General features: G+C 35.1%; 1 long non-coding RNA gene across 1 annotated transcript in view; it reads right to left on the reverse strand.

Annotated features, from left to right (window-relative positions):
• The window catches only part of LOC120612518 (uncharacterized), a 534,137-nt gene that overhangs the window by 503,222 nt on the left and 19,418 nt on the right, over positions 1 to 11,497 (reverse strand). The window contains exon 3 of the long non-coding RNA XR_005655466.1: positions 9,511 to 9,621. This is a non-coding gene — a long non-coding RNA (uncharacterized LOC120612518). The remainder of the gene's footprint in view (positions 1 to 9,510; positions 9,622 to 11,497) is intronic.

Here is an 11,497-nt window from a genome sequence, read left to right on the forward strand (position 1 = left end):
TCGTACCTTTCTTCCTTCAGGGATTGTTTTGAAGCTATTCTTGTTTATGCTTTTATTTTCCTCTAGTTGGCTTTGACACCAGTTTTTAAATTCTTACCCAGAGTTGCCTGTCGTAAACTGCCCTTGTTATAGAAGAGGTCACCATGATTTATAATAGATCTAGATATGTATTCTTTTGTGGTTTCTAGATTTCTCTTTGCTTACTTGTTTTGGAAAATTCTTCAACTTGCCTCTATCTGCTAATCGATAGCTTAGCTCAGATTTCACCACTTTACTTTGAAACTGTTTCCTTTTATTTATTTAAGTTGAATCTTCCCCTGTTCCGTATATGCCCGTAGGATATAGGGGATATCAGTTAAAAAGACTCCCGTATCAGAGCTTCTTCTTATTTCTTGCTCATAGCAGACCACTCAGGATCTCATGTGGAAATGGAGATCTTTCATCATCTCCTTCACTAAAGAACACACACTACAGAGTTAAAACCAAACATACATTTTCTGTATTTAGGGAAACAACATTTATTGAGCATATCTTTATGTAATGTCAGCATGGCATTCATTTGTTAGCTATAACAGCTTGTAATCCAGTTAAGAGAGACAGAATACCATGGAAAGGTTCAGGGGTCATCACAAAAAAATGAAGCGCAAATTTGAAGGACAAGTAGAATAAACAATATGCAAATCACTCAAAGAGGATACAAAACAAGTGAGTGTTTCTGATCTAATAGGGTAAAAGAGGCTTCCTAGAGAGTAGAAATTCTTAAAGTTAAATGAAAAATTCTGTTAAATATTTAACAAAAGTAATTTTGATTCTTTCAAAACAGGCAATAATGTGGAAGTTTCGGAGAGCCACGAAACTTAGAGACCAATGAAACAGTTTGAGACCCAATTTAGTCTCAGTTCAAACAATATTACACAACATCAGATGCTTCCACATTGGTTTCAGTTCTCTGATTATCTGGATATTTTTCCTATGAATGTTTAGCTGATGATATAACTACCCTACCTCTTGAAAAGAAGAAAGAAAGTGCAGGCAAAGAGGTTTTGCCTGAAAGTAGGTGACAACTTCAAATGGAAAATATGTTCCTTTATAACTCTTATGAAACAAAAGTATCTGGAAGTGACAACAGCCCATCAGAATTCCATTTTCTCACATGAAACTGACCCATATGCAGGGCTCTCTCTGTTCTTTAGTAGAAATATAAAAGTAAAGCTGGTACTATTTTTAGTTGGAGATTGTTTACAGAAACTTTCCAAGCATTTTATGCTTTGTTTGTTACAAAATGTGTAGATTGTCTTTTGAAGAAGATTTTACTTGTTTCACAGAGATCTTACTTGTTTCCTGTAAGAAACAGTAAATCATTAATTGTGTGGTGAGTATATGAGGATATTTTTACCACGGATCTCCAGGGTCAAAGAAATGCTTAGAGAAAGCAAAAGGGAATTGTGGAATAGCCCAAAAAGAAACAGAATAAGAAACTTCCTAGAAATTTCAGGTTTTAAGCAAAACATAACATAAGGGTTAAACAAGAAACTTTATTCTCTATGAAAGCAAATAGATATAGTCTACTGGGGAGAATAATCTTGACTTAGAGAAAAGTCCCAATTAGAAAATAATTCATTTAAAGTTTAGTTTTAGTAATTTCAAGCACAAAATACAAACTACAATGAGAAATTTATTAGTAAAATTATATTAGATTTTTAAAATTTATAATTTATTATATCATGATAATATAAGAATTTACTGCTGAATAGAGAAGGTAAAGGCACATTGCAAAAATTCTTATTTCATAAATCACTTGGTTTTGAAAAGGATTATAGATTCCTTCATACTTGTGAGAAAAACTTGAAACTTCAAAGCTAAAAAAAGAACCAAAAAACTAACTCACTCCAAAATCAAGGCTTTGATGGCAGACTGGGTTTTAATTCTAACCTTGTCATTTACTATGTTCCTTCAGTATATATATATATATATATATATATATATATATATATATATATATACACACACACATACACACACCTGCTGTGGAAATTTGTTGTGATGTATATAACGCACTTAAAACTTCCTGTTGGGTATGGTGGATTAAACACACCTGTTCTCTGGTCCTTCCCCAAAGCTCCAGATTTAAAATAGAACCAAAAAACAAAAAAAAAGAAAAACTTTTAAGTATAAATCCACAAGGACAACAAAAATAGAAGAAAAGAATGTATGAGACAAGAGATGACAAGATAATTTTAGAAGTTGAAAAGCAAATGGGTGAAAGGTAAGTGACTTAACATTTCGGAGTGAATCGAAATCCAAGTCTACAATCTAAATGTACTACAGAGCCTGGAAAGTCTCAAGAACTGGCAGCACCAAGTACTTCTGAAGCTAGATGTGGAGCTGTGACTGAAAACAAAATTATAAACAAATATCTCTTCTCCATTTGAAGTTCACTCTCTGGGAAGGATGAATCAGAGAAGTTCTGGATTCAGAGATAGAAGTTACAGCTGAAAGGCATGGATGAGATAACAAGTTGAAAACAGGGGCATTGAGTGAAAGTTTACATTTGGAACAACCTTTCTACTCAACCCCATCCTCTACCTGGCTCTCAAATACCAGCAACTATACTTGCTCCATACCCCAAGACATAATCAAAAACTCTTCTCTGGATAAACTGGTCCAGGGCAAAAGACATAGAAATGGAAATGAGATAGAAAGACACTAAAATTTAAGGGATCCATCAAGAAGGTCCAAAATCAAAATATCAGGAATTGCAGAAAGGGGAAACAAAGAGAGAGAGAGAGAGAGAGGACATAAATGATTACAGAAAGAATACTAAAAAAAAGTTTCAAATCCTAAAATTCATGAGTTTTCAAACTAAAATCTGGATGAAAACAGCTCTTTTAAGGCATTGGAAACAACTAAGACAGCCAGGATATGAAGAGCCAAGATCACAGAGAAAAGGGAAGTTGAGGTGAGCCTTACATTCACCGATGATTCTTCCTCTCAGAGCATTTGTTAATTTGCATCATGTGACATTGAAGCTGAATAAAAAGGATTGGCCTAGTGAGACCAGTGATCTGGAGAGACCCAAATTCAAGTTGAGAGATACCTAGGCTTCCAAAATTCGAGGATCAAATATCCTAAAGAAAAGGGGATCACAAGGGTAAGTAAACCAGACATTCCTTGGCACGTTTCTCATTAAGGCATTTGCAGATTCTTAAATTACACCAGATTAGAACCCAAGAAACTAAGCAGAAATCTACAGTTAGAAGCAAAAATAGAAGAAGACTCTTCCATTGACCACAGTGTCAAGAAGATAAAACTTGAAGTTCAAAGCTCACCAAGGTCTTGGTAAACAGCTAGAGACTTTTAGCAGAGATCCCCAAAAGGAAATACTCTAGGAGTAAGAAGAGACTGGAAGTAGACTACCCACGGATGTACCAAGGTGATCCATCCCTTCTCTAGCTGCTTGCCAGAGAAAAGAAAATTCTCTCCAGAAAAAGATAAAATCCTCCAGAGCCTCTGTAATTTTTAATTTTCCATGTCCAGCATTAAGTCAAAAAGTCATCAGCCATACAAGAAAGACGAAAATAACTAAAAATAAAAAGAAAATAAAAGAGAAAATAGAAACAGACCCACGGGTAGTCCAGGTAGAAGGCTATCAATAAGGACTGTATAAGAGCTATAATAATATATTCAAGAAAATAAATGGCAATATGCAGAATTCCTCAGAACCGTAGTCTATATTTAAAAGAATCCAATGAAATTATAGAACTGAAAAGGAAAACATCTCAGATTAAGAAAATAATAGATGGATATAACAACAGATTAGACACACAAAAGAGAAAGAATTAATGAATTGAAAAATAGTTTATTAGGAAAAAAAAAATCCAAACTGAAACATAAAGCAAATAAAAGAAAGGAAAAGTCAGAAAAAGTACAAGAGCCAAACGGGGCACAGTAAAAAGGTGTAACAGACATGTAGATGGAAATCTCAGGATGACAGCTACATGGCAGACTAAAGAGCAACCAGTGCAGATCAAAGCAAGAGAACAGAGGCCTGGAGAAAGGATATCTCGAGCACATAACGAATGTGACAGTTACCCAAAGTATTAGAATTACAGTTATGTTAGAGAATTGGGAATGAATTAGAGATATTGACATTGAAAAGTAAAAACAGAAAAACAGAGACTTTTCTTATTTCAGAGAAAACGTAAGTTATATCAGAAAGGAAATGACATATAATATATGGTTCACTACCCATGCATAATATTTATATGATCATAACAAAGTAAACAAATATTGACTTAGACATGATTATGTAATTTTACTGTAAGGATGAAAAACAAGGAATATTTCTATGTTGAAGGGATGGGGAAATAAGAGCTAAAGAATATTCTTCTAGAGCAGGAAGTCAAAAATCATATTTAAAACGGACAAATCAAGAAATAGCAATAAAAGCTGTTGTATACATATGGAAGCAAATGTTAAAATTAACAGCTAAAAATAATTTAAGTAGTTGCCTCTGGAGAGACAGAATTTAAAGAGAAGAGAAATAAAACAGGAGACAGCTATTTTTTATGAGTCTTGAAGTATTGTTTGATTTCTTAAGCATGTACAAATATGACTTTAATAAGAAAAAAATTACATTAAAATAAGAAGATAAGGGAAATACCTAACAAAATAACTGGTGCATGGTTAAGTATTCCATAAATGTTTATTATATAAATTGCATGACTTCAGGGAATATGGTGAAAGGTAAGTAATCTACATTTGTTGAGCTCAGGATTCTTTTAGAGAAATAAAGCATTGCCTAAAATTGTGCCCTTGATATTCCCTGAGTGTGTCTTCTGCCCACATTTCCTGAAGTCTCTCCTGACAACTATTCAGCAAAACTGTCCCTCCTCACAGAAGCTACCTACACAAGGCTATTTAATAACACTAAATTGTCACGTGCCTATAGGTAATATTCCCCAGTGACCTCCCATGGACCTAGATTTATTAAATTCTTCCAAACTCATAGAGACTGACTATTAATCCAATGGTGAGGTCAGTTGGCTTTCTTTAGCTGATTATTAAATCCTAGAGAAACTTCAAGCCCTGGTTTGATTAGGCTAAGTGGTCAAGTTTGTGGTGGCAGGCAAGAAATCCTCTACGTCAAAGAGCTGGAATAGTTTATTCCCTCACCCTCACCTCATTCCAAAAAAAACCCATAACACTCACGTTTCTCCTCTAAGTAACAATCAGGTCTGCTTAGGTGATCATATATCTGAGGAATGACATTTATAGTGTGGCTATTTATAGCTTCAAATAGCACAGCAAACCTGATAAGTACCTGGAGAAACAAAGCTAGTACATAGCAGAGGTTCAGTGTTTGTTATTAGGATGGATGGATATAAGGATGAGTATTGACTCAGAGGACAAAATATACTCATAGCACACAGCAACTTAATCTTAGACACGCAGGGTCTGAAAACTTGAGAGTGAGGCAATACCTCATGTATGCCTTTCTTCACAATTTTGGGTCCAAATAGGTAACTTATATAGTCGTAGATCTTAGAGTTGAAAGGGATATTAGGAGATTGGTTAGTTCTCTTTATTCTACCAAATGAAGAAACAAAAGCTTTAAGAAGTCAAGGTAGGAGGGAAATTCTGGGAAGATGTGGGGTAGTGTTGAATCACCTCAAATTCTGTCATAAAACAGAAAACAGTTATGACAGCAAAACCAAAAACCCACAGACCAACACCTAAAACAAAATACTTGATGAGATATCCTACTGTACCCCAAAATCAAACTGATAGAGACAAGAAAACCTGTGCAGAGTCAGCATTTGTGTGCAAGAAGGTGGAGAAGTGTCTGACACACCTGAGGACAGCAAAACCCCCAAGTCATTGGAAAGTGGTACAGGCCAAAACAGGCTTCTTCCTAATAAAAAATGAAATTGTTGTTTTAGAGGCATATGTTGATTTAGTTGATGTCACAAAAGATCAGTGAGCTATCCTTATGCTCTAGACTGCAGATTAAGTCACAAAAAATTTAAATATTGGTAAGTCATCAGGTTACAACAGTCTGTTAGTTGGCAATTTTTTTAATTGTTAAGGAAATAACTAGTAGCCTAAAAGACTGTTCATGTGTGTGTATAACCTTATCTACATCAAGCTATTAATATTTTTATATAATCTTTCCTTCAAACTATTAGGTTTTTTTTCTTCAGCACTGAAGCAAATGAATCTAGAAAAATCGCTATATTTTAATTTTAAAATTGTTTGGAACTATGAAATTCACCTTTAAAAATATTTATGTTTCAGCTAAGCATTCAGTTTAGCATCAGGAGTACTTCATTTCATCTTGGGGATATCGAAAGTACTATTTTCCCCTCAAAAATGTATGAGAAGACCCTATAGTATACATTGATATGGTGCCCCGAGGATGTCTCTATTTATAATGTGGGATATCTCATGAACAATTCTAGTTCTAGGCAATAGTGCTCCAGGGCAGAACAGAGTGGTCTGTCCCAGGTGAGTTTCTTAGGTGGTCTCCTATGATACAAATTATGCTGCCCTCAAGGCACCCTATAAATTTATTATAAAAAATCTAAAATTACAAAATAACAAAAAAGTTCACCTTACTGAAATGAAAATTATTTCCCTGAACGCAACTTAACTTTAAAATAGAGCAGAGCAATAGTTATCATAAGAAACAATGGAAGAGACCTCTGGCACTCCAAACTTTCTTTATATAACTCTGAAACAAGTAAAAAAAAAAAAAATCTGATTTTAAATTGTTGAAGTTGGACAATAAGAATTAACAATTGTTGTTTATCGTGTCCAGAATTTGTTTTAATATCTTCTTATCACTAACTTTGATGTCTCCAGAAATGTGTCCTGATAAGAACTGCTGATCAAAAGTAAAAATCTTAAACTACCTTTTAAACTCCGGTTAGTTGAAACATCTGTTTCTGGCCATGATAGAGTAAGAGAGAGCCTTTCACCCTAAACAATGAGAAACTTGAAAAATTATAGAAAGAATTGTTTCAGACATTGAACAATAAATGGCACAGGAGTGTGGTTTCTGAGACAAGGGAAACAACTCAAGCAGTACCATAGCTCCAGCTGACTACCTGAAGACATCTTCCAGTTCTCAGAGAAGGAAAGGGATCCCCAACTGAGTCCTGTGGTCTCCCTGAGCTGAAGAGACAGAAGTTGGAATACAGGGGGGCCAAGACAGAACTTCTGGGGGTAAAGTACCAGAGAGGATGATGCTACCCAGGTAGAGGTTTTCAGAGCTCTGTGGAAGATTTACTGCAGATCTTTGGATGAGTACGGATCTGTACACACAAGAGAAGAAAGTACCTCTGACTAAATAAAGAAGAAACAGAAAGCAGTAAGCCAGTCAATTCTCACGGCTCCTACAGGGATAGAAATAGTCTATGTTCCCACCAGCCAGAATGGGAAGACCTTGTAATACACGAAGCATAAGGACGAGCCCTCAGAGGGTACTTGCCTTAGCCACAGGGCCAAATTAGCCCTAGACTAAAGGGTAAAACAAAGCTTAAAACACAGCCCCAAAGAAATCTGATTCCTAAGAACTTAATTGCACAGCAGGACAAAATCCAACACTATTTAAAAGAATACCAAAAAAATTCGGCGCCCAGAAACAAATACACAATATCTAGTATCTAGTCAATATTCACCCCGTAGGAAAAGAGGCATACTTGAGAGAGATGATGAGGAAATAAATAGAAGACATTTTTAAATAAAACTTTTAGAGATGAAAAATTTATTATAATTATATGTATAATTATGTATATTTTATATGTGTACATACATATACTGGATATGATTAATAGCAGGTTAAGTGCTGCAGAAAGAAAAAAAGTAGACTTGAAAACATGCAAAAGAAACTATCCGAAATAAAGCACAGAGAAAAGAAAGACTGAAAAAAAAGTATTGGTGACCTCCGGTATAATATAAAGTCATCTAATATGTGTGTAATCAAAATCCTGAGGAAAGACAATAGAGGGGAGCAGAAAAAACTATTTGAAGAAAAATGACCAAAAATCTCTCAAACTTGGTAAGTTCTAGTTATTTTTTAAATTTATACCTCAGAAAATTCCATTCTCCAATGATTGATGGACAGACAAATAGCCAAACACTTGACTTGGGCAGACAAATAGCCAAAAATTTAAAGCTGGTACTGAGATTTCGACATAATACCTTAACTATTTTACGAAAAAAAGAGAAAGAACATGAAAATAAATAACAGCCATAGAAGTGAATTAAAGTTGAAATGTCATGTGGTATTTTAGCCTTAACTCTGAATTTCCTTGTTCTCATCTATCTAAATCAGGCCCTAATGATATTTAATGAGGCTACTTGTAATTCCCATAATAGGCAAACAGAAGGGAGGTTAAAATAATTCTATTATTTCACAATGATGAAACAGATTGGATATTTCAATTATTCTACTTATTATCGTACACATAGAACAATGCTCTGTAATCTGCTTCGATATATATAGGCTCTTTAACCACACCATGGTGGGACTAATACAGTCAATTTGGTTGAGCTTCTCTCGCTGATTCAATGTTGGAATAAAGTACTTCACAGATTAGCTTAGTCTGCAGCACTTAAAGGTCAGGATTTATTGTAATGTAAATCACAAAGCAATTTTATCTTGACAGAGATTACATACTGTTACAATATTTCTCGCTGAATCTAGTGATGCGTTTGCTTTTTCTTTGCAACTGCTGTGCAAATTGGACCGTAGCCCAGAAAAGAAAAAGAGATGGCAGGCTGCTTTGGCTTTTTAGAAACAACTTAATTCTCTTCATTTTTCAAAGTTCCACAAAGAAAAAAAAAAAAACCTCTGAAAATACACATAAAATCATACATAAATACTTGTAAACTTTTACAGACCCTGAGCTCAAGTGCACACAGAATCTGTGAATGACCGTCTCGCAAATATTTTGATGTGTTTTAGGAAAAGAGTATAATTGCTAATGGCTGACCTCTAATCATTCCTACCCTGGTGTCCTGATACATTATCTAAATTGTTTCCATTTTAAGCAAACAAACAAAAACAATAAGAAACATTCATGTGTTCCATGGACAGAAGTCACAAACAAAAAGAAAACTGAATGTAAATAAAATAAAGTGAGGACTGAGAAGTCTACTTTGTAACAAGTTTTGAGAGGCCCCGTCCTACTTTTTCTGTTTTCTTTGGAGACTTCAGTTAAATTAGAAAGGTTGGGAACAGATATCAGGAAGACCTTTTTGATTACCAAAGAATTTAATGACCTACTCAAAGAGTTTGAGGAATCTTTATTCTTGAAATTCTACAGACAAGACCAACTAAGTCTCCAACCTAAATTATGTCTCTCAAAGAATAAACATGAATAAAATGTCCCCACAACGTTTTATTAAATTTTGTATGTATTAAATTTTACCAAATTTTAACAATTCTTCACACATCATTTACATTAATAATATACAAAAATGGTGGTGAGGCCCAGGACTTACCAGGAATTGGAGGCAAGGCTAATCTTCAACTGCAATTACTGCATTTCTAGTCCCCTCACCCGGGCCACAATTGGGTATTGATCTTTTCTCCAACTCTTGCAGAGCTGTTTCCTGGAATAAAAGATAATACATTATAACACTATTTATTCAAATACTGAGTAGCTTATTCTTTCATTCTACTGATTGTATCCTATCAAGCAGGGCTTCCTACATATCAGTCATTCCAAGTCAATCTTCCTACAGCTGTAATCCAACTGTAGTATGATTTGTTTTCTCTAAATCAATTCATAATTTGGTCTAAACAAATTTTAAAATAATCAGTTTTACTTCCAAAATTATAGATTGGACATGATAGTTTTAAAAAATTAATGTTTGCTGTATACCACTTGAAATGGTCTCAAGTGCCACCTGTTGTCCATGTAGCACATTTTAAAAAACACTATGAGCTATATAGAAAGGTTGTGATACAGCTTCAACTTGTACGTGGGCAATAAATAATATTCTTATTCATTAAATGTAGGCATTCTTATCTACAATAACAAGTACTATTAGGCACAAGCACATCTGGAAGTTCCCTACATACAGATTAATCATATATCCTGGTTTGCTTGGGATAGTCCCAGTTTATGTCTGCTGTTGTCCTGGAGCTCCCTCTCTCACTCTCGAAAATGAGCTAGATGATACCCAAAAGGGTAAAGCAGATTACCCCCAGGAAACTGGATAGTCAAAATATTTCTAGTTGGCCTTATTTTTCTCTGCTGGACAGCAGTTCAGCTCTTCCACACAAATTAATTTTATCTTCACAACAACCCTGTGAGTTAGTAGTCTATATAAATTACAAAGGGAAAAACAGGCTCAGAGAGGTTCAGCCACTCAGGGTTCACACTGCTATTATAGGTCACAAGTAGGACTCACATCAGATCTCTGCTCCATATCAAGAGATCTTTTATAGGAAACTGGGAGGTGTGGGGAACTAGGAAAGAAAAGGGTGAGGTTTGGGAGGCAGAAGTATTCTGAGAAAAAGCCCATTCCCTTTCACAGTGGATTTGGAGAGATTAGAGCAAGAAACAAACATGTCTGCAATGCTGTCACATTCCCATTTCATAAGAACTCATTTTCCATTAAAACTATAAGCACCAGTTAGATTGCCAGGATTAGAATCAATAGGACTTGTAAGTTAAATGGACTTTTGTGTTCTGCTCTGAAAATCTAACCTCACTCTTAATTACAAATTAAACTTTATAAATCGGTTTTATTTTTTGATGCTGAAAAGGAAAAATGAGATGGAGGAAAAGGAGGCACCCCTGTGTAGAGATATGAAGAAAAGGGGAGGACACGTAGCAAAATAGTCAGCCTGCCTTTTCTGCTCGACCCTCCTTTCCTCCTGCGCCACTGTGTGCTGCCAAACACATCTATCCTCCCAGCTTCCGTGGGGGAGGGCCAAAAGCTTTACATTACACCACTGGTTTACACCCTGAGAAACGTCGTGTGAGCTGCAAAATACACTTTGAAGCAACTTTCTAAAAGGCACATCTATATTTACCAATGTGTTCCACATGATTAAACTGTGAAATTTGTCTCCAGTTTGGCAATACCTTAGAGAGATGTTGTGAGGTTTCGAAAGAAAATGCCTGTGAAGTGCCTTAAGTTTCATGGAAGGAAAGCACTATATACATCCAAGGTGCTGTTACATGCCTTGATGCTCTATATTGGTGCAACAGCAAATAAAATAGCGTAAGTTATGATGTCACAATGTTGTCATGCAACATCATCCACAGTGAGAGCAAGAAAAATCTGTTTTTAAAAATGCCTCTTTTCCTCTCCTCTTCAGAATGTTAAAGCATATGGTATCTAAAACTAGTTCACAGTGAACTTCATTTCTGCCACTGCTGTAAATGAAGTTTCTTCTCAGGCAGATGTCAGTGCTAAAAGTTTGGTGCTCATAAATACCAAATTTACATAAAATCTATATAGCTTTTTTTTTTTT

Source organism: Pteropus medius, unplaced genomic scaffold (genome assembly GCF_902729225.1).
Source record: "Pteropus medius unplaced genomic scaffold, Ma_sr-lr_union100, whole genome shotgun sequence".
Lineage (NCBI taxonomy): Eukaryota > Metazoa > Chordata > Mammalia > Chiroptera > Pteropodidae > Pteropus > Pteropus medius.